We start from the raw sequence: 24,088 nt of genomic DNA on the forward strand, positions 1-24,088 counted from the left end.
TATTTACTGAGCGCTTACTGTGTGCAGAGCACTGTACTAAGCGCTTGGGAAGTCCAAGTTGGCAACATATAGAGACAGTCCCTACCCAAAAGTGGGCTCACAGTCTAGAAGGGGACTTCTAGACACACAGTTGTCAGCTGTGTGACTTTGAACAAGTCACTTCACTTCTCTGGGCCTCAGTTCCCTCATCTGTAAAATGGGGATGAAGACTGCGAGCCCCCCGTGGGACAACCTGATCACCTTGTAACCTCTCCAGTGCTTAGAACAGTGCTCTGCACATAGTAAGCGCTTAATAAATGCCATTAAAAAAAAAAGGACCTGGCTTCTAATCCTGATGCCTCCACTTGTCTGCTGTGTGACCTCGGGCAAGTCTAATAGCTGCTGGACCTGGTGGGTTACAAGGTCCAGCGCTTTGCACATGGTAAGTGCTTAATAAATGCCATTATTATTATTATTATTATTATTATTATTATTATTATTATTATTATTATCTGGGTGGAACTGAGCCAACAGGCCAGAGGGCCACTTGTGTAAGTGCGATAGGTCACAGAGTCCCCCCAAGGCCCCAGAAATCCCACCCCAGGGAGCGGGTGGTTACCCATGAAGTCATCCTCCCCCGCAACCTGCCCTTCCTCTTCCTCATCAATCAGGTTTTGTCTGAAACTGAAATTCCTTCTTTTCCCCTCCCCCAAGCCCGATCACCCTCACGCTCCCCAAACCTCCTCCCTTTTCCCACAAACAACTTCCTCTTCTGCCTGAGAAGGCCACCTGGCTGCCCAAATCACTTTTGGCCTGATCTGGGAATGGCGGGGTAGGGGAGAGGGGGCTTGGCTTTCAAGCCTTCCGTCAGCGGTGGCGCTTCCTGAAGGGGCCGGGAAAACACAGTTCGGGGTTCCCCCACGGCCAGAGCGAGGGAAAACACCAGGAATTCCAAAGGGAAACAACCTTCTGGGGAGCCTTTCCTTGCCCGGGGTCCCTCCAAGGTGGGACACTCCCAACCTGGAGAGGCACCACGACCTAGTGGAAAGAGCCCAGGACTGGAATTCAGAAGGCCATGGGTTTCTGATCCCGGCTCTGTCACTTACCTGCTGTGTGACCTTGGGCAAGTCACTCGACTTCTCTGGAAGATGAAGAAGGGAAGAAGGGAAGAAGTGTGGCCTAGTGGATACAGCCCGGGCCTGGATTCTAATCCCGGCTCCTCCACTTGTCTGCTGTGTGACCTCGGGCAAGTCACTTTGCTTCTCTGGGCCTCAGTTACCTCATCTGGAAAATGGGGATTAAGACTGTGAGCCTCATGTGGGACAGGGATTGTGTCCAACCTGATTACCTTGTATCTATCCCAGTGCTTAGTACAGTGCCTGCCACATAGTAAGCGCTTAACAGCGTGGCTCAGTGGAAAGAGCACAGGCTTTGGAGTCAGTGGTCATGGGTTCAAATCCCGGCTCCACCAATTGCCAGCTGTGTGACTTTGGGCAAGTCACTTCACTTCTCCGTGCCTCAGTTGCCTCATCTGTAAAATGGGGATTGACTGTGAGCCCCCCCGTGGGACAACCTGATCACCTTGTAGCCTCCCCAGTGCTTAGAATATTGCCTTGCACATAGTAAGTGCTTAACAAATGCCATCATTATTATTATTATTATTATTAACAAATACCATAAAAAATGATAGGGTTCAGGAGGGGAGAGAGAGAGAAGGTTGGAGGGATGCCTGCCCTCTCCCCCTTCTCCTTGAAGACAAAGCCCTCCCGGGGATGGAGATGATGTGATGATGATGGTATTTGTTAAGTGCTTACTATGTGCCAAGCACTGTTCTAAGCGCTGACACTGTTCTAAGCGCTGACATCAGCGGGCATGTGACCACCCCTCTCCAGTAATAATAACGATGGTATTTGTTAAGCGCTATGTGCAAAGCACTGTTCTAAGCGCTGGATCAAACCCTCTACGCTGGAAACTACCTGCTAATTCTGTGGCATTGAACTCTCTGCACATAGTAAGCACTCAAGAAACACAATTGATCAGCAACTGTGCACAGAGCACTGTAGTAAGCGCTTGGGAGAGGACAATGTTCCCTGACAATGCTTCCTCACAAAACCATCTCTTGCGGGGGGGGGGGGGGGGGATTTTGGGTTTCCAACACCTGCAGAGGACAGGGCTGCAGGAGGCCTCTGTCCCTCTCAATCAATCAATCAATCAATCAATCATATTTATTGAGCACTTACTGTGTGCAGAGCACCGTACTAAGCGCTTGGGAAGTACAAGTTGGCAATTCTCCCCCGTTCTCCCTGCCAGGGGCACCCCAGGGGGGTCTTCTGCAAATCACTGCCTCACAGCACTTGATAAATATCACTGATTCATTCATTTATTCAATCATATTTAGTGAGCACTTACTGTGTGCAGAGCACTGTACTAAGCACTTGGGAAAGTACAACAATAAACAGACACATTTCCTGCCCACAGTAACTTTACAGTCAGTCTAGAGGGATTGATCCCGGTGCGGAAGAGGGGGCAACTTTTCCGGACTTCCAAGATCCTCGGTTTAGTTGGCAAATGGGAGAGCCTGGGGAGCTTGCTAAGAATTTTTTGGGACTGGCAGGCAGCCTCTCATCCAAAATACCTGAGTTACTATTCTAGGTGGCCAAAAGAAGGTTTATTTCCGTCTTTTTCATCAGTAGCGCTCTTACCTATTTATGGTGTTTAGGAGAAGGACTTACTGTGTGCCCAACCAAGTGCTGAGGACTCTGGGTACGTTCCAAATAATCAAATCAGCCCAGTCTAAAGGGGAGGGAGGGCAGTTTCTTATTCCTATTTTACAGGGGGGGAACAGAGGCCCTGGGTGGTCAAGTGACTTGCCGGAGGTCACACAGCAGGCCAGTGGTAGAGCTGAGATTATGGCTCAGTGGAAAGAGCCTGGGCTTTGGAGTCAGAGGTCATGGGTTCAAACCCCGGCTCTGCCACTTGTCAGCTGTGTGACTCTGGGCAAGTCACTTAACTTCTCTGTGCCTCAGTTACCTCATCTGTAAAATGGGGATTAAAACTGTGAGCCCCCCATGGGACAACCTCCCCAGTGCTTAAAACAGTGTTTTGCACATAGTAAGTGCTTAATAAATACCATTATTATTATTATTATTATTATTATTATTATTATAACTCAGGTCTCCTGACACCCAGCCTGAGGCTCTTACCATATAATGGAAACTATGAAACTCGCTTGAAAAACAACCATTTACCTTACTGGGAAATGTGAGCCCACCTCACAGTCTCCGACGAACCCACCCCACGTTCAAGTTTCTGCCCTCTGCTAATGAGCTCATCTGCTCATGACCGGAGGGACGGACCCCTGGGTTCCCCCGGGGACTTAGACTACATCATTGGGACTCAAAACTGGGACATTTGGCCACATGTCAAGCAAGCCTGCCTCACCAGAATAAAAACACCCATGCTACAAATCCTAGAATGCCCTGGGATCTAGGTTGACCAAGCTCCAGGCCAGATGCAGATATCCAAGCCCTTGAAGTGAGCAAGAGCTGCTTGGGAGATAACAACAGCAACAACAACAATGAAAACAACAGCAATAATAATAATAATAATAATAACTATGGTATTTGTTAAGCACTTACTACGTGTCAATCACTGTACTAAGCAGTTGGGGTAGACACAAGATGATCAGGTCCCACACGGGGCTCAAAGTGCTCTGTACACAGTAAGCGCTCAATAAATATGATTGAATAATAGTAATAATGATAGTATTTGTTAAGCGCTTACTATGTGCAAAGCACTGTTCTAAGTACTGGGGGATACAGGGTGATCAGGTTGTCCCACGTGGGGCTCACAGTCTTCATCCCCATTTTACAGATGAGGGAACTGAGGCACAGAGAAGTTAAGTGACTTGCCCAAAGTCACACAGTTGACAATTGGCAGAGCCGGCATTTGAACCCACGACCTCTGACTCCAAAGCCCGGGCTCTTTCCACTGAGCCATGCCGCTTCTCGAATGAATGAATGAGAACAGGCATAGAATCCCCATTTCACAAACGAGGGAACTGAGGCCCAGAGAAGCTAAATGTCTTGCCCCAGATCACACAGCAGGAATGTGGCAAAGCCAAAACTAGAACCCAGGTCCTCTGGTTTCCAGGCCCATGGTCTTTCCACTGTAGAGGGAAAGGACCAGTTGAGTCAAGACAGTACCAATCTCAGGACAAGAATATTTTTTCTACACATTGCCCAAAACCACCCAAAAGGTTATTATTAATTGTGGTATCTGTTAGACTCTTAACATGGGCCCAATATTGCACCAACTGCTGAGCAGACTCAGTCCCTGCCCCACATAGGGCTCACTATATATGGGAGAGAGAGAACAGGTATTTCATGAGACAACTGAGGCACAGAGAAATGAAGTGATTTGCCTAAAGTCATACAGCAGGCAAGTTGCCGAGCCAGGATTTGAACCCAGGTCTCCTGGCTCCCAGTTCTGTGTGGTATTCACTGGGCTATGCTGCTTCCTGGGGCCTCCTACCTATATAATAGTTGTCTGGGGCCATAATGAGAAAATGTAATACCACTAATAATTCTTATGGTATCTGTTAAGCACTTACTATGTGCCAGGCACTGTACTAAGCGCTGGGGTGGATACAAGCAAATGGGGTTGGACCCAATCCCTTGACCCACATGGGGCTCACAGTCTCAATTCTCATTTTCCAGGGGAGGAAACTGAGGCACAGAGAAATGAAGTGACTTTCCCAAGGTCACATAGCAGACAAGTGGCGGAGCCAGGATTAGAACCCGTAATCTTCTGACGCCCGTGACCATGCTCTATCCACTACACCATGCTGCTTCTGTAGACTGGAAGCTTCTCGTGAGCAAGGATCGTGTTTAACAAGTTTATTGTATTGTACTTTCCCAAGCATTTAGTACAGTGCTGTGCTCAGAGTAAGCGCTCAATCAATACCACTGATTGATTGAAGAAGTGACAACTACAAGGCCTAAAAAAAAAAGAGAAAAAAGGCAGTTCAGGACATTCAAGACTTTTTTTATGGCATTTATTAAGCGCTTACTATGTGCAGAGCACTGTTCTAAGCACCGGTTAAGAACAGAGGTTGTTTCCTTAAGGAAGTACTGATAAGAAAATTCTCCACGACAAGTCAAATTCGTGAAGAAAAAAAATCACATTTTGGTGATAAAAAAAGTATATAAAAATGTTAACCCACAAGTTGTATTTTATTTATGTAATGAAACACCAAACGCTTCCACATTAAAAAATATTTCCTGGCACACAGACATGACGGGTGGTGAGGGGAAGCCCTAAGGCATTGATAACAACACAAAAGGTCCCCAAGGAAAACCCATGGCTCAAATTTGAGACTGGAAGCTCCCCTCTAGATTGCAAACTCTCCTCTAGACTGTAAGCTCCTCTCTAGATGGCAAACTCTTCTCTAGATCGGAAGCTCCTTGTAGGCAGGGACCATATCTACTAACTCTGTTATACTGAGCTTCCCCAAACTCTTAGAATAGTGCCCTGCACACAGTAACTGCTCAATCAATACCATTGATTGACTGACTGAAATCTCCAAGGAGTACAGCGGTCATCTAGAAGATGGGCACCGAGAAATCAAGTGACCACAACGGTCATATGCCTGGGCCTTTAACAGAGCTGGTAAAGAAGGCCACTCACGGCACTCAAGGTGGTCAGATGGACCCTCAGCCAAGCCCACCCATCCCCACCACACACGTTCACCCATATGTGACCAGGGGACCGATCATCCGTAAACCACACAAATGACCCTCCCTTCCCCCGTCGCCACCCACCATCTGTTCCCGGGGCTGGCCCAGGGGGTTGGATCCGGGATAAAGATCAATCAATCAATCGTATTTATTGAGCGCTTACTGTGTGCAGAGCACTGTACTAAGCGCTTGGGAAGTACAAGTTGGCAACATATAGAGACAGTCCCTACCCAACAGTGGGCTCACAGTCTAAAAGGGGGAGACAGGGAACAAAACCAAACATACTAACAAAATAAAATAAATAGAATAGATATGTACAAATAAAATAGAGTAATAAATATGTACAAACATATATACATATATACAGGTGCTGTGGGGAAGGGAAAGAGGTAAGATGGGGGGATGGAGAGGGGGACGAGGGGGATATATACACGTATACTATATTATTATAGTAATAATAATAATAATAATAATAATAATAATGGCGTTAGTACAGTCTACCTCTAGTTCTACCTTCTCTCCGCTTACCCTCCCACACACTACATCGTAAATTCCTGGACTGTAAGCGCCCTGAGGGTAGGGATCATGTCTACCAACTCTACCGTACTCTCCCAGGCGCTTAATACAGTGCTCTGCACATAGCAAACGCTCACATCCGGCAGACGACCCTCCCCTCCACCTTCAAAGCCCTCCTTGTGGACAGGGAACATGCCACCAAGTCTGTTGTATTGGACTCTCCCAAGCACTTAGTACAGCGCTCTGCACACAGATGCTGAGGAGGGGGCTGGGGTGGATTCTTCTTCCATCACTTCAGATTGAGGCGGGACGGGGGAAAAATACAAGCAATTTCACCCCCCCCAGGAGAGAGCAATCCAGGGCCAGTTGAAGTAACCTGGTAGACCCCTCTCTGGGCAGTGGGGGCTCGGAAATAGGGCTGGACCGAACCCCCTCCCCCCTGCTCAAGGAAGCCCTTCACACCCTGTAGGCCAGGCTGGGCAGTCGGACCCAGAAGGGACAAAGTTTGTTGTGAAAAGACACCGGGTGGGGCTGAATTTAAAACAAAACACCCCAAACCAGATCCTGTTTCTTCTTCCTTAATAATAATAATAATAATGGTGGCATTTATGAAGCACTTACTATGTGCAAAGCACTGTTCTCAGCACTGGGGCGGTCGCAAGGCGATCAGGTTGTCCCACAGGGGACTCACCGTCTTAATCCCCATTTTACAGCTGAGGGATCTGAGGCCTAGAGAAGTGAAGTGACTTGCCCCAAAGCACCCAGCTGACAATTGGCAGAGCCGGGATTTGAACCCATGACCTCTGACTCCAAAGCCCGGGCTCTTTCCACTGAGCCATGCTGCTTTCTTCCCATCAAGTCACGGAACCTATTCCTGGCTCTAGATAAGCAGGGTCGCCCCTCTAGACAGGGGGACCACGGACATGAAGAGAAGGAATGCAGAGCCAACTCAGGTTCTGTTTTCTTTCTGGGCAGCCCGAGGAGATCTTTGCGGTCAAGTTACAGACCCCTGGACACAGAGAGTTGATCGATGGCAAAAACAGACACAAATACCACCTCCTAACCCATCCCACCCCCCATCCCCCAAATCATCCCCACCATCTCTCCTCCTTACCTGCAATAGGGCACATGTATTTTTTTATGCATGGTACTTCTGTATTCTAGCAACCGGAACTCTTCCCTGCTTGGTTGTCAGGTTATCTGCATATACTAATTACAGGAGCATCGTTTGTCGTCGTCCCGTCCCCCCCCCCCCCCTTTTGCTCACTTGTTTAGGGGAAACGGCTGGATCTGGCTATACCTGTACCACGCTGATGTCACACCGAGCTATTTCCAGCCCTGTTGCCATGGAAACCGCAAGGCCTCAGCACCAGTTAGGAGTTCAATATATAATTTACTTACTTTTTTTCCCCTCCCTCCCCCCCCCAACAAACCCCAGTGATTGGGGCTTCCATACAGCAACCGCTAAAATATACAATAACGCCCTCCCTCTCGACTTCCCTGTCTTTTTAGAAATCCACATGGAGCATTTAAAGGGTAGGGAGGGGAGCGGGTTCGGTGGAATGCTTCATCCATTTCAGAGGGAGGAAAAAAATAACAAAAAAAAAAACCCAACCCATCAAAGCCATCAAAGGAAAGAAAAGGGGGCAGATTTCTGGTGGCCGGGGGCCTGTCGGAGGAAGGAGGAGGAGGAGGAGAAGCAGCAGTAGAGAGCGGGCCAGGATGGGGTCTTATCCCCCACGCTCCTCGGGGACCACTGAGGCACGAGCTCTTTGGGGCTGGAGGAAGAGGAGGGGGACAGGACCACACAGGAGGGGAATGAAGGGGAAATGGGGGAAGGAGGGGGCAGAGAGAGGGGAATGTGGAGGGAAGGAGGGAGAGAAGGGGAAAGAGAAATGGAGAAGGAGGAGAGGGGGAAAAGGAAATGGGGGAAGGGGGTGGAGAGGGAGGGGAGAGGAGGAAGGGGGGAAGGAAGGGAGAAAATGAGAGAGGAGGGGAAAGAGAAATGGGGGAGGGGAATTTGGGGAAGGGGGAGTGGAGAAGGGGAAGGGGACAGAGAAAGGGAGGAGTGGAGAGGGGGAGAGGAGAGGAAGAGGGGAGAGGAGGAGAGAGGATGGAAGGAGGGCAGGGGAAAGGGGGGAGGGGAGAGGAAGGGAAAGAGAAATGGGGGGAGAGGGAGTGGAGGGACAGAGAAAGGGGGGAGGGGGAAAAACAGTACTCTGCACAAAGTAAGTGCTCAATAAATAGCACTGATGATGATGAGAAGTGGGAAGGGGGAGAGAGAGGAAAGGAGAAATGGGGGGAGTGAAGGGGGGAGAGGAGACAGGGGAAGGTGTAATGGGGGAGGGGGAGAGCAGAGGGAGAGAGGAAAAGGGGACAGAGAAAGGAGGAGGGGTATATGCTCTGCACATAGGAGGTACTCAATCAATATAATCGATAATGATGAGGATAGAGCATGGGCCTGAGAGTCAGACGGTCATTCCTTCAATCGTATTTGTTGAGCGTTTACTGTGTACAGAGCACTGTATGGGTTGTAATCCCAGCTCTGCCACTTGTCTGCTGTGTGACCTTGGGCAAATCACTTAACTTCTCTGTGCCTCAGTTACCTCATCTGTAAAATGGGGATTAAGACTGTAAGCCCCTGATTACCCTGTATCTACCCCAGTGCTGAGAACAGTGCTTGGCACATAGTAAGCACTTTACAAATACTATCATCATCATTATTATTAGGATAAAGGGAAGAGGGAGGAGTGGAGAAGGAGAGAGGGGGAGGGGACAGAGAAAGTGGGGAGGGTAGTAGAGAGAGGAGGAGAGATGGGAAGGGAGAGAAGGAAGGGGGAAGGAGCTGTGGGGGGAAGGGAGAGGAAAACGGGGAAAAGAAAGGGAAAGAGAAGGAAGGGAGGGGGGAAATGTTAGGAAAGGAGAAGGGAAGGAAGGGAGAAGGGGGGAAGGGAGAGAGAAAGGAGGGGAAGAGGGAAGGAAGGGAGGGGGAAAGGGAAGAGGGAAAGAAGGATGGGGAGGAATTGGCCCGGCAGCTTGGCTCACAGGTGATCAACTTGGGCTTTTGCAAACATAAGCTTTACTCCCGCCCCCATGATATCTGGCTGACATACCCGCTCCCAACAATTTTTAAACGGTGATAAAATTCATTAGATCGCTTGTAAAAATATGCGCTACCTTATTTGTGTCCCAGTGGTGGGAGCGCGAAGTGTTTACTCTAGAAACCCTGTGTGCCTGTTTAATCATTGGTATACCGTTAATTCATTTGCATGTAGAGGAGGCCTGAAGAAGAAATCACAGAAATCACAAGAAATCACAGGCCTGGCCTCACCCACTCATCTCCCCCCCAACACCCAGCCCCATTTCCCACGGTTGACTAAACGCCACAAACAGCAGAGCCCCTCCCCCATCTTGATCATAAATAAGAATTTTGCAAATTCGCCTCAGGGACTTCACAATTATAAAAGCATCACCCTTTGGACTGAAATCCCTCATGTTTCTTCTTGGCTAGAAGACATTATTCCCCACCCCCCACAAATGCACTGAGTTAGGCTGGGTTTTTTTTTTTCCCGACCTAGGCATGTAAAAAAGAGGCAGATTTCATTTGCTAAAAAAACACTTCTATGCTTTTCTTTGCTCAGGCAACTCAAAAATGGCTTAAAAATTTAATTTTAAGACGGGCCTGCCAGGATAAGTGCTTTGACATGCTTGAAGAGATTTGATTTCATAATAAATGTCTTAAGTCATAGCAAGTGGGTACTGCGAATGGGACTTTTCCACTAAAGTCTAAGGCTGGGTCTTCACCCCGAAAATAAGAACAGTTGTAAACTAATAATAGTATTTCTTAAGTGCTTATTATGTGCTAGGCACTGTTTGAAGCCCTGGGTTAGATACACGACAATTGGGTTAGACGCAGTTCCTGTCCCACATAGGGCTCACAGTTTTAATCCCCATTTTACAGATGGGGGAACTGAGGCCCAGTGAAGTGAAATGACTTGCCCAAGGTCACACAGCAGACAAGTGGCAGAGCTGGAATTAGAACCCAGGTCCTTTTGGCTCGCAGGCCCGTGCTCTTCCCACGGGACTTTATTTCTATTCTAAACTAGTAGAAGCATAGTAAGCACTTAACAAATACTATTATTAGTGATTATTAGAGGAGGGAGGGCGTTCCAGGCCAGAGGCGAGACGAGAGGTCGACGCGAGAGAGACAGATCGAGGTTCAGTGAGAAGGTTAGCATTAGAGGAGTGAAGTGTGAGCCCGCTATTGGGTAGGGACCATCTCTATACGTTACCAACTTGTACTTCCCAAGTGCTTAGTACAGTGCTCTGCACACAGTAAGCACTCAATAAATATGATTGAATGAATGAATGAATAGGAGAGTAAGAATAATAATAACAATGGCATTTATTAAGCGCTTACTATGTGCAAAGCATTGTTCTAAGTGCTGGGGTGGTTACAAGGTGATCAGGTTGTCCCACTGGGGGCTCACAGTCTTCATCCCCATTTTACAGATGAGGTAACTGAGGTACAGGGAAGTGAAGTGACTTTCCCAAAGTCACACAGCTGACAATTGACAGAGCCAGGATTTGAACCCCTGACCTCTGACTCCAAAGCCCGGGCTCTTTCCACTGAGCCACGTGGAGCCACGAGTAGCGAGGTGAGGTAAGGAGGGGGCAAGAGGGCTGACTGCTAAAGAAGTGACCTGGGTAAGCAGCGTGCCTCAGTTACCTCATCTGTAAAATGGGGATTAAGACTGTGAGCCCCCCGTGGGACAATCTGATCACCTTGTAAACTCCCCAGCGCTTAGAACAGTGCTTTGCACATAGTAAACGCTTAATAAATGCCATCATTATTATTATTGTAGCAACTGCTAATGGGGTCTTCCTTCCCCCCAGCCCCTAACTCCTTTCTACCCCCTGCCATGAAAGAATATAAAACTGGCAACAGGACCCTTACTGAGAAGCAGCATGGCTTAGTGGAAAAACCCCAGACTTGGAAGTCAGAGGTCATGGGTTCTAATCCCCGCTCCACCAATCAATCAATCAATCGTATTTATTGAGCGCTTACTATGTGCAGAGCACTGTACCAAGTGCTTGGGAAGTACAAATTGGCAACACATAGAGACAGTCCCTACCCAACAGTGGGCTCACAGTCTAAAAGGGGGAGACAGAGAACAGAACCAAACATACCAACAAAATAAAATAAATAGGATAGAAATGTACAAGTAAAATAAATAAATAAATAAATAAATAAATAAATAGAGTAATAAATATGTACAACCATATATACATATATACAGGTGCTGTGGGGAAGGGAAGGAGGTAAGATGGGGGGATGGAGAGGGGGACGAGGGGGAGAGGAAGGAAGGGGCTCAGTCTGGGAAGGCCTCCTGGAGGAGGTGAGCTCTCAGTAGGGCCTTGAAGGGAGGAAGAGAGCTAGCTTGGCGGAGGGGCAGAGGGAGGGCATTCCAGGCCCGGGGGATGACGTGGGCTGGGGGTCGATGGCGGGACAGGCGAGAACGAGGCCTAACGGTGAGGAGGTTAGCGGTGGCAGAGGAGCGGAGGGTACGGGCTGGGCTGGAGAAGGACAGAAGGGAGGTGAGGTAGGAGGGGGCGAGGGGATGGACAGCCTTCAAGCCCAGGGTGAGGAGTTTCTGCCTGATGCGCAGATTGATTGGTAGCCACTGGAGATTTCTGAGGAAGCCACTTGTCTGCTGTGTGACTTTGGGCAAATTATTTAACTTCTCTGTGCCTCAGTTACCTTATCTGGAAAATGGGGATTAAAGACTGTGAGCCCCACGTGGGACAAACTGATTACCTTGTATCTACTCCAGTGCTTAGAACAGTGATTAGCACGTACTTTTTCCCAGACTGAGCCCCCTTTTTCCTCTCCTCCTCATCCCCCTTGCCCTACCTCCTTCCCCTCCCCACAGCACCTGTATATATGTTTGTACAGATTTATCACTCTATTTATTTTACTTGTACATATTTACTATACTATTTATTTTGTTAATGATGTGCATCTAGCTTTATTTCTATTTATTCTGATGACTTGACACCTGTCTACATGTTTTGTTTTGTTGTCTGTCTCCCCCTTCTAGACTGTGAGCCTGTTGTTGGGTAGGGACCGTCTCTATATGGTGCCAACTTGTACTTCCCAAGCACTTAGTACAGTGCTCTGCACACAGTAAGCGCTCAATAAATATGATTGATTGAATGAATGAATGAATAGTAAGCGCTTAACAAATACCATCATTATTATTATTATTACTGGACCAGACCATTGGTCCATCCAGCCCAGGGTTCAGCCTGTGGCAGTGATAACTTGGGCTCTCTGAAAGGAAAGTGTTTGGCATTTGCGATGCTGTAGCCTAGAGCTTGGAACTGAGCATCAGAAGACCTGGGTCTTAATCTCATCTGCCTGTGGTGTGATGTTGAGGAAGTCACTTAACCTCTCTGTGCCTCAGTTTCCTCATTGGTATAATGGGGATAAGATACCTAATAATAATAACAAACCAAGTTCTCCTTCCCTCTTAGACTGCGAGCTACAAGAGGAACAGCAGCAGTGTTGATCTGATGGCGGTGCATGTGCCTGGGCAAGTCACTTAACTTCTCTGTGCCTCATTTACCTCATCTGTAAAATGGGGATTCAATACCTGTTCTCCCTCCTACTTAGACTGTGGGAACTGTGTCTGACCTGATTATCTTGAATCTTCCCCAGTGCTCGGAACAGTGCTTGACAGAAAGTAAGTGCTTAACAAATAATAATAATAATGCAATTATTATCTACCACATAGAGAAGCAGCAAGGCTCACAGGAAAGAGCACGGGCTCGAAAGTCAGAGGTCATGGGTTCAAATCCCGGCTCTGCCAATTGTCAGCTGTGTGACTTTCGGCAAGTCACTTAACTTCTCTGTGCCTCGGTTACCTCACCTGTAAAATGGGGATGAAGACTGTGAGCCCCACTGTGAGCTCTGCACATAGTAAGCACTTAACAAATGCCATCATCAGAATCAGAATCATAATAATAATGAAATTAGTATCTACCCCAGCGCTCAGCATGGTTCTCAGCACATGGTCCTTCTAGGCTGTGAGCCCACTGTTGGGTAAGAACCGTCTCTATATGTTGCCAACTTGTACTTCCCAAGCGCTTAGTACAGTACTCTGCACACAGTAAGTGCTCAATAAATATGATTGAATGAATGAATGAATGAATGAATAGCAAGTGCTTCAGAAATACCACAGTAATAATGCAAGCTTTTTTCCTGTAAACTGCTGTAATGACACAAGGGTAATGGTGCACATGTATGTCACGCATAATAATTATGGCATCTGTTAAGCACTTACTACGTGCCAGACACTGGACTATGAACTAGGGTGGATTCAAGCAAATCGGGTTGGACACAGTCCCTGTCCCACACAGGGCTCACAGTCTCAATCCCCATTTTATAGATGAGGTAACTGAGGCACAGAAGCTAATCGACTTGCCCAAGGCCACATAACAGACAAGTGGCAGAGCTGGGATTAGAGCCCATGAACTTCCGACTCTCAGGCTCATGCTGTATCTACTACGCCATGCTGCTTCCCATCCTGGGAAGGGGAAGGGAAAGGGAAAGGGAAGGGGGAAGGGGGAAGGGGAAGGGGAAGGGGAAGGGGAAGGGGAAGGGAAGGGTGTGATCCCCTTTCTGCCCTGCCCCAAACCAGAAGCAGGCTGGAGTCAGCTAGGTTAACTTCTGGGTTCATTCAATTGTATTTATTGAGCACTGATTGTGTGCAGAGCACTGTACTAAGCGCTTGGGAAGTACAAATCGGCAACATATAGAGACAGTCCCTACCCAACAACGGGCTCACAGTCCAGGAGGTTAGATTACTGTAACTATTGGCCAAAATAGGCCTCTGTCAGGGCTCACTGTTGCCAGGAGTCCAATCCCAGCTCCGCCACTGGTTTGCTGTGTGACCTTGGGCAAGTCACTCACTTCTCTATGCCTCAGTTCCCTCATCTGTAAAATGGGGATTGAGACTGTGAGCCCCATGTAGCCACCCCAGCACTAAGAACTGTGCCTGGCACATAGTAAGCACTTAACAAATACCATAATTATTATTATTATTGACGAGGTATCTGGGGCTTTCTGGGGACCCTCCTGCATTCATTCATTCATTCATTCAATCGTATTTATTGAGCGCTTACTGTGTGCACAGCACTGTACTAAGCGCTTGGGAAGTACAAGTTGGCAACATATAGAGATGGTCCCTACCCAACAGTGGGCTCACAGTGGGCTCCTGCACTTCTTGAGGGGTCCCTAGGTCCACACAGGAGCAGTTTCCAGGGCCTCATCCCCCAAATAATAATAATGATGATAATAATAATAATAATAATAATAATAATAATAATGGCATTTGTTAAATGCTTACTGTGTGTCAACCTCTGTTCTAAGCACTGGTCAAGCTAATCAGGTTGGACACAGTCCCTGTCCCACATAGGCTCACAATCTTAATACACATTTTACACAGATAATACATAATATTAATACACATAATACACAGATGCCAGATGAGGTAACTGAGGCCCAGAGAGATTAAGTGACTCACGCAAGGGCTTGGCCTCATTCCTGCCCACCCCTCTTCCTGGATGATTCCTGAGGGGAATCCTCTCTTCTGCTTGCCTTCCCCCCCTCCCCAGACACTCCTTTCATCCCTCCCCCTCCTCACAGGGGAACCTCAGAGTCATCACCCACGCAGGGCTCTTCCAGGAGGGCTGGTTCAAAACGGTTCTGTGAGCCGCTTTCTGTTGGAATGACCGGATTTCCAGAGTGGGAAGGCAGGGCCATCTGTCACCAAGCCCAAAATGCGAGGAGGGAAAACAAACCCCCAAACCCCACAGCTGTTGACTCTCTTACGGACCCCGCTGCAAACTGCTCAAGGCCCTACTGAGAGCTCACCTCCTCCAGGAGGCCTTCCCACACTGAGCCCCTTCCTTCCTCTCCCCCTCGTCCCCCCTCCATCCCCCTCATCTTAACTCCTTCCCTTCCCCACAGCACCTGTATATATGTATATATGTTTGTACATATTTATTACTCTATTTATTTATTTTACTTGTACATATCTATTCTATTTATTTTATTTTGTTAATATGTTTGGTTTTGTTCTCTGTCTCCCCTTTCAGACTGTGAGCCCACTGTTGAGTAGGGTCCGTCTCTATATGTTACCAACTTGTACTTCCCAAGCGCTTAGTACAGTGCTCTGCACACAGTAAGCGCTCAATAAATATGATTGATTGATTGATTGATTGATTGCTCCAGCTCCCAGACAACCCCTCCACTGCCCCCAGCCCAGCCCCTCCTACACAGCTGGTCAACTTGGCTAATGGAGCTTCGTGGGGGAAGCACGTGGGAGTCGCCCGGCCCAGACAATTCAGGGCCCGGATAGTGAGGCTACCGAGGCGGTAGTCCTGGGGATGCCCGGCAAACAGTGAAGGGAAAGCCAGGACCTGGGCACGGGTGGCATCCAGAGAGGCTGCCCACGTCAAGGAAAGGGTGGGGGGAGAGCGGGCAGAAGGAGAAAACACCCCTGGACAAAAATGGAGCCCAACTCCAGGAATAAGGTGTCTTTAATAGTAGTAGCGTGAGAAGCAGCATGGCATAGTGACTGTGAGCCCCCCTTGGGACAGCTCGATCACCTTGTAACCACTCCAGCGCTTAGAACAGTGCTTTGTGCATAATAAGCGCTTAATGAATGCTATCATCATCAAAAGAGGAAGAGGAGGAAGGAAGGATGATACTACAACAGTCACAATCCAAGGTACTGTAAGACTTTCCCAGCCCCCATGGCCTAGTGGTTAAAAAGAGGACACTGTCTTCAGAGCACACCCAGAAATTAATCTACTCACTCACAGCAAACCAACTTCCACTCCCCCTCCCCAGTCCCCAAATCTGAGGGGGTTAAAGGACCTGGGTTCTAATCTCACCTCCGCCACTTGCCTGCTGGGTGACTTTTGCTCTTTGCCTCAGTTCCCTCCTCTGTAAAACGGGGAAAGAATATCCATGCTCCCTTCCCCTTGGACTGTGAGCCCCATGTGGAACAGGGACTGGTCGGACCTGATGACCTTATATCTCCTCGAATGCTTAGCCCACAGTAAGCACTTGCTAAACACCGCAACTATTCCACCGCTTTCCACCTGCCTCGGCCGGCCGACGGGCAGCCTGTTGGGTCTGGGACTCTGGGGCGCTATGGTGAGGGTGTTGTGGGGGTGAGGTGGTGGGAGGGAAGGGGGGCTTCCTGCTCTGAGCCGGCCTTAGTTCCAGAGCAAAGTGCAGAACCCCAATCCAGGCAGGCGGGCTGGGAGGGAAGCCGCCACTGGACTGCTGAAATAAACACAGCTGTGTTTATCGCAGCCTCCCTCCCCGAGTCACCTTTCATATACAAAACCCCAGGAATCTGCCAGAAAGAGGAAAAAAAAAAGAGTTAATACAATATTGCGGTGGAAAACTTGAATACCCAGGAGCCAGATAGCTCTTTGGAGTTCCCGACACGGACAGCGGGAGCTGGGGCTTCTGCGTCCCCCGGCTGTTCCTGCGGGTGAATCCTCTGGGCCGTGAGGCCTCCACAAAGCCACGCGGCCTTCGTTGTCCTTTTTGGGAGGGGGCTAGGGGGCCGGTTGGCCCAGCCTCAGGCTCCCTCGTTCAGATGAGAGGGAGGCCACATGAGCTCCTCGTACCTCACTTCGTTTCTCTCCTTCTACCACCCAGCCCACACACTTCGCTCCTCTGGTGCTAAACTTCTCACTGGGCCTCGTTCTCACCTGTCTCGCTGCCAAACCCTGGCCCACGTCCTACCTCTGGCCTGGAATGCCCTCCCTCCTCAAATCCTCCAGACAATGACTCCCCCCTCCCTCAAAGCCTTAATGAAGGCACATCTCCTCCAAAAGACCTTCCCAGACTAACCCCCACTTTTCCTCATCTCCCACTCCCTTCTGCGTCACCCCGACTTGTTCCCTTTTCCCTACCCCCCCTCCCCGCCCCACAGCACTTATGTATACACCTGTAATTTGATTTATTACAGACATCAGTATAGATGTCTGTTTATTTGCATTGATGTCTGTCTGCTCCCTTCTAGACTGTGAACTCACTGTGGGCAGGGACTGTCTCTATTGCTGTACTGTACTTTCCCAAGCACTTAGTAAGTGTTCTGCATACAGTAGGTGCTCAGTAAGTATGACTGAATGAGCTACAGGACATTTCCCCTTCCTTCCTCCCCCCCCCTCCCCCCTCCCTATCCCTTGTATCTACTCCAGTGCTTAGAACAGTGATTAGCACATACTTTTCCCCAGACTGAGCCCCCTTTTTCCTGTCTCCCTCCGCCTTACCTCCTTCCCCTCCCCACAGCACCTGTATATATGTATATATGTTTGTACATATTTATTACTATTTGTACATATTTATTCTATTTATTTTATTTTGTTAATATGTTTTGTTTTTTTGTCTGTCTCCCCCTTCTAGACTGTAAGCCCGCTGTTGGGTAGGGACTGTCTCTAGATGTTGCCAACTAGGACTTCCTAAGCACTTAATCAAGTGCTCTGCACACAGTAAGTGCTCAATAAATACGATTGAATGAATGAATGAATGAATGAATGAATCCCTGCTCTGCCACATAATAATAATAATAATAATAATAATAATGATAATGATGCATTTGTTAAGCACTTACTATGTGCAAAGCACTGTTCTAAGCACTGGGGAGAATACAAGTTAAGCGGGTTGTCCCACATGGGGCTCACAGTCTTCATCCCCATTTTACAGATGCGGTAACTGAGGCTCAGAGAAGTTAAGTGACTTGCCCAAGGTCACACAGCAGACGTGGCAGAGTTGGGATTCAAACCCATGACCTCTAACTCCAAAGCCCATGCTTTTTCCACTGAGTCATGATGCTTCACTTGTCTGCTGTATGACGTTGGGAAAATCACTTAACTTCTCTGGGCCTCAGTTAGCTCTTCTGTCAAATATGGATTAAAAATGATGGCATTGTTAAGCGCTTACTATGTGTAAAGCACTGTTCTAAGCGCTGGAGCACTGTTCTAAGACTGCGAGCCCTATGTGGGACAGGGACCGTGCCCAACCTGATTAGCTTGTACCTACCCCAGCGCTTAGTACAATGCCTGGTGCATAGTAAGCACTTAACAAATACGATTAAAAAATGAACAAACAAAAACTATACGAGGGACTGGATATTACAGAGGGCAGCAGCTGATCTGATGCCCTCTGTCTCCTCAATTCCTCCCTCCCAGGGGGGTGGCATGGCTCCCTTGGAGTCCCAGAGGGAGGGGTGGATGCTGAGGAGAGATTGGCTGGGGAGGTTTTAGGGGAACCACTGACTGAGGGAGGGGGATTTAGGGAATGTGGAAAGGGAAAGGTTCTGGGAAAGCCTTAGTGGGAGGGGTGGGCTCTGGGGGGCATGGCTGGGAAAGGGAGATTTAGAGAGAAGCAGTGTGGCTCAGTGGAAAGAGCCCGGGCTTTGGAGTCAGAGGTCATGGGTTCGAATCCTGACTCCGCCAATTGTCAGCTGGGTGACTTTGGGCAAGTCACTCAACTTCTCTGAGTCTCAGTTACCTCATCTGTAAAATGGGGATTGACTGAGAGCCCCACGTGGGACAACCTGATCACGTTATATCCCCCCCCCCCCCAGCGCTTGGAACAGTGCTTTGCACATAGTAAGCACTTAACAAATGCCATTATTATTATTATTATGAGTTTGTTGGCGGGGGAGGGAACGATCCTGGGGTGGGGAGGACAATGGCTGGACGAGTGGTTCTGAGAGGAGCACTTTCCCTCTCTCGAGCAGGTGGCAAAACCTCTTATCAGTCAAGTGTTACCATGAATCATAATCCATTATCCCCCTCTTCCATCCCCACTGCTTACACCCCCCGCCTCCCCATTCCCACCCACAAGCTCCCACTTCCCACAGGCTCTATATCTTTCCCCATCCCTACCTTACTGTCTGCTCTCGAGTTCCCTCCCTTCTCCCTTCCTCACCAGTGAACCGGGAAGAGAAGGGCCGAACTACGCGGCCCTAGAAACGTGTTTCCCGTCAGGGTACAGACATGAGCGTGTGCCTTCCTTTTGTGTGTCTTTACTAGCGTGCTCCCTGAACCCAGGAGTCGAGGGGCAGGACTCCATTTCTGAAGGTCGATTTGGAGGAGTGAGGGGACTGGCCCAGTGCCATGAATGTAAGCGATGCTGACAGATGCCATTTACATCACTGACAAGAAGACCGACGTGTTCTCTAAAACCTAGTATAGTGTTCTCTCACCCTCGACCCCTTGATTGCCCCTCCACCCCTGCTGGGAACCCCCTCCATTCATTCATTCATTCATTCATTCAATCATATTTATTGAGCGCTTACTGTGTGCAGAGCACTGCACTAAGCACTTGGGAAGTCCAAGTTGGTAACATCTAGAGACTGTCCCTACCCAACAGCGGGGTCACATTCTAGAAGGGGGAGACAGACAATGAAAAAAAACATATTAACAAAATAAAATAAATAGAATAAATATGTACAAATAGAGTAGTAAATATGTACAAACATATCAATCAATCAATCATATTTATTGTGTGCTTACTGTGTGCAGAACACTGTACTAAGTGCTTGGGAAGTACAAGTTGGCAACATATAGAGACAGTCCCTACCCAACAGTGGGCTCACAGTCTAAAAGGGGGAGACAGAGAATAAAATCAAACATACTAACAAAATAAAATAAATAGAATAGATATGCACAAGTAAAATAAATAAATAAATAAATAGAGTAATAAATATGTACAAACATATATACAAGTGCTGTGGGGAAGGGAAAGAGGTAAGATGGGGGATGGAGACGGGGACGAGGGGGATATATACACGTATACTGTATTATTATAGTAATAATAATAATAATAATGGCATTAGTACAGTCTAGTTCTACCTCCTCGCCGCTTACCCCCCCACACACTACATCGTAAATTCCTGGACTGTAAGCGCCTTGAGGGCAGGGATCATGTCTACCAACTCTACCGTACTCTCCCAGGTGCTTAATACAGTGCTCTGCACATAGCAAACGCTCACATCTGGCAGACGACCCTCCCCTCCACCTTCAAATCCCTCCTTGTGGATAGGGAACATACCACCAAGTCTGTTGTATTGGACTCTCCCAAGCACTTAGTACAGTGCTCTGCACACAGTAAGCATTCGATCTATACCACTGATGGAAGCCTTTTTTTTCCTGTGGCATTCCAGACGCAGCCTAAAGGAGTGGGGAGACAGGTTCAGAGACCCCATTTTACAGATGAGGAAACTGAAGCACAGGAGATTCAAGATCCTGGACCCAGACACAGCCTAAAGGAGTGGGGAGACAGGTTCAGAGACCCCATTTTACAGATGAGGAAACTGAAGCACAGAAAATCGAAGTCACGTGTCCAAGGACGCCCAGCTGCATCTACCCCAGAGCTTAGAACAGTGTCTGGCACATAATATGCACTTAGCAAATACCACTATTATCATTATTGTTTTTATCATCAGAGAAGCAGCGTGGCTCAGTGGAAAGAGTATGGGCTTTGGAGTCAGAGGTCATGGGTTCATATCCCGGCTCTGCCAATTGTCAGCTGTGTGACTTTGGGCAAGTCACTTAACTTCTCTGTGCCTCAGTTACCTCATCTGTAAAATGGGGATGAAGACTGTGAGCCCCCCCGTGGGACCACCTGACTACCTTGTAACCTCCCCAGTGCTTAGAACAGTGCTTTGCACATAGTAAGCGCTTAATAAATGCCATCATTGTTATTATTATTTGGAGTCAGAGGTCATGGGTTCAAACCCCTGGTCCACCAATTGTCAGCTGTGTGACTGTGGGCAAGTCACTTAACTTCTCTGTGCCTCAGTTACCTCATCTGTAAAATGGGGATGACGACTGTGAGTTCCAAGTGGGATAACCTGATCACCTTGTAACCTCCCCAGTGCTTAGAACAGTGCTTTGCACATAGTAAGCGCTTAATAAATGCCATCATTGTTATTATTATTTGGAGTCAAAGGTCATGGGTTCAAACCCCTGGTCCACCAATTGTCAGCTGTGTGACTATGGGCAAGTCACTTAACTTCTCTGTGCCTCAGTTCCTCACCTGTAAAATGGGGATGAAGACTGTGAGTCTCAAGTGGGATAACCTGATCACCTTGTAACCTCCCCAGTGCTTAGAACAATTCTTTGCACATAGTAAGCGCTTAATAAATGCCATCATTGTTATTATTATTTGGAGTCAAAGGTCATGGGTTCAAACCCCTGGTCCACCAATTGTCAGCTGTGTGACTACGGGCAATCAATCAATCAATCAATCAATTGTATTTATTGAGCACTTACTGTGTGCAGAGCACTGTACTAAGCACTTGGGAAGTACAAGTTGGCAACATATAGAGACAGTCCCTACCCAACAGTGGGCTCACAGTCTAGAAGGGGGAGACAGAAAACAAAACAAAACATACTAACAAAATAAAAGAAATAGAATAGATATGTACAGGTAAAATAAATAGAGTAATAAATATGTACAAACATATATACATATATACAGGTGCTGTGGGGAAGGGAAGGAGGTATGATGGGGGGATGAAGAAGGGGACGAGGGGGAGAGGAAGGAAGGGGCTCAGTCTGGGAAGGCCTCCTGGGCAAGTCACTTAACTTCTCTGTGCCTCAGTTACCTCATCTGTAAAATGGGGATGAAGACTGTGAGTCCCAAGTGGGATAACCTGATCACCTTGTAACCTCCCCAGCGCTTAGAACAGTGCTCTGCACATAGTAAGCGCTTAATAAATGTCATTATTATTATTATTATTTAGCAGAGTCAGCATTAGAACCCAGGTTCTCTGACTCGCAAGCATGTGCTATTCCCACTAGGCCATGCTGCTCCTCTTCATTCCCAGAGCGGGTGGAGGAGGGTACGGCTTGCCCCTGCATCCCCCCAGTTTGGCAGGGCGGGATGGGGGTCTCCACTCTGCCACATCCCACCCTCCCCTCCCAGGCCCTGACAGCCGTCTCTCGCCTGCAGCCCGGCGTCAGACTGAGTACCGCACGTGGATCAAATCCAGCTGGCTCCGGCTCTCCGGAATGAAGCGCCGTTGGCAAGGGAAAGGAGCCTGAGGATCTGGAAACCCTTCCCCCTCCCCAGCTGAGGGAGGCTCTTCCCGGACCAGCCCCCTCGGCAGCGGGCACCCCGGAGGATGTTTTCTAACCTTAGGTTTATAATAGCATTTATTAAGCGCTTACTATGTGCAAAGCACTGTTCTAAGCGCTGGGGAGGTTACAAGGTGATCAGGTTGTCCCACGGGGGGCTCACAGTGTTAACCCCCATTGTACAGATGAGGGAACTGAGGCACAGAGAAGTGAAGTGACTTGCCCAAAGTCACACAGCTGACAATTGGCAGAGCCGAGATTCGAACCCATGACGTCTGACTCCAAAGCCCGTGCTCTTTCCACTGAGCCACGCTGCTTCTAGGTTGGCTAGAAGCTCAGGGGCCAGGGCTCCTCTTTCCTTATTGGAAGCAGCATGGCCAAGTGGAAAGAACTCGGGCCTGGATGTCCGAGGACCTGGGTTCTAATCCTGACCCCGCCACTTGCCAGCTGTGCAACTTCAGGCAAGTCATTTCACTTCTCTGCTCTGCCAATTGTCAGCTGTGTGACTTTGGGCAAGTCACTTAACTTCTCTGGGCCTCAGTTACCTCATCTGTAAAATGGGGATGAAGACTGTGAGCCCCACATGGGACAACCTGATCACTTTGTTACCTCCCCGGTGCTTAGAACAGTGCTTTGCACATAGTAAGTGCTTAATAAATGCCATTATCATTATTATTATTATTATTCTCTTGGCTTCATTTACCCCACCTGCAAAATAGGGATTAAGACTAGGAGTCCCAGGTGGGACACAGACTGTGTCCAATCTAATTATCCTGTATCTACTCCAGCGCTTAGTACAGTGCCTGGCACATTAAAAGTGCTTAACAAATACCACAAAAACACCTCCCAGGGCAATCAACGAGGATATCAAGTGCTTGCTGTGTGCAGAGCACTGTACTAAGCACTTGGGAGAGGACAATACAGTGTAAGGCTGGGCACCCAGGGGTGCTTCCTGCTGGCTCCTAGAAGATTCTGCTTCCATCTCCAGGATCAATCAATCAATCAATCAATCGTATTTATTAAGCACTTACTGTGTGCAGAGCACTGTACTAAGCGCTTGGGAAGTACAAGTTGGCAACATATAGAGACAGTCCCTACCCAACAGTGGGCTCACAGTCTAAAAGGGGGAGACAGAGAACAAAACCAAACATACTAACAAAATAAAATAAATAGAATAGATATGTACAAGTAAAATAAATCAATAAATAAATAGAATAATAAATATATACAAACATATATACAGGATGAGGAAACCAAACAAGAAAGAGGGTCATGGGCACCTGAGACTTCTAAGCCAGGAATCAGGATCTTGCCTCCCCTAGGGATCACAATCTAAGAGGGAGGGAGAGCAGTTGCCTTACCCCCATTTTAGAGAGGGTAAACTGAGGCCCATAGAGAGTCTCTGACTCGCCTAAGGTCCCGCAGCAGGCCAGTGGGCAGAGCCAGGATCAATGAATGATATTTACCGAGCACTTCCTGTGTGCAGAGCGCTTGGGAGAGGACAATATAACAGAGTTTGTAGATTCATTCCTTGCCAACAGCGAACTTCCAGTCTAGAGGGGATTACAACACAGTTCTCCTGATGCCCAGACCTGCGTCCCGTGGATTTCCCAAAACACTGGAGGTTCTCCAGTACCCTAAAACCCCTCCCAAGCTGAGGGGCAGGGGCGCAGGAC

This window comes from Tachyglossus aculeatus, chromosome 14 (assembly GCF_015852505.1).
Source record: "Tachyglossus aculeatus isolate mTacAcu1 chromosome 14, mTacAcu1.pri, whole genome shotgun sequence".
NCBI classification, from domain to species: Eukaryota; Metazoa; Chordata; class Mammalia; order Monotremata; family Tachyglossidae; genus Tachyglossus; species Tachyglossus aculeatus.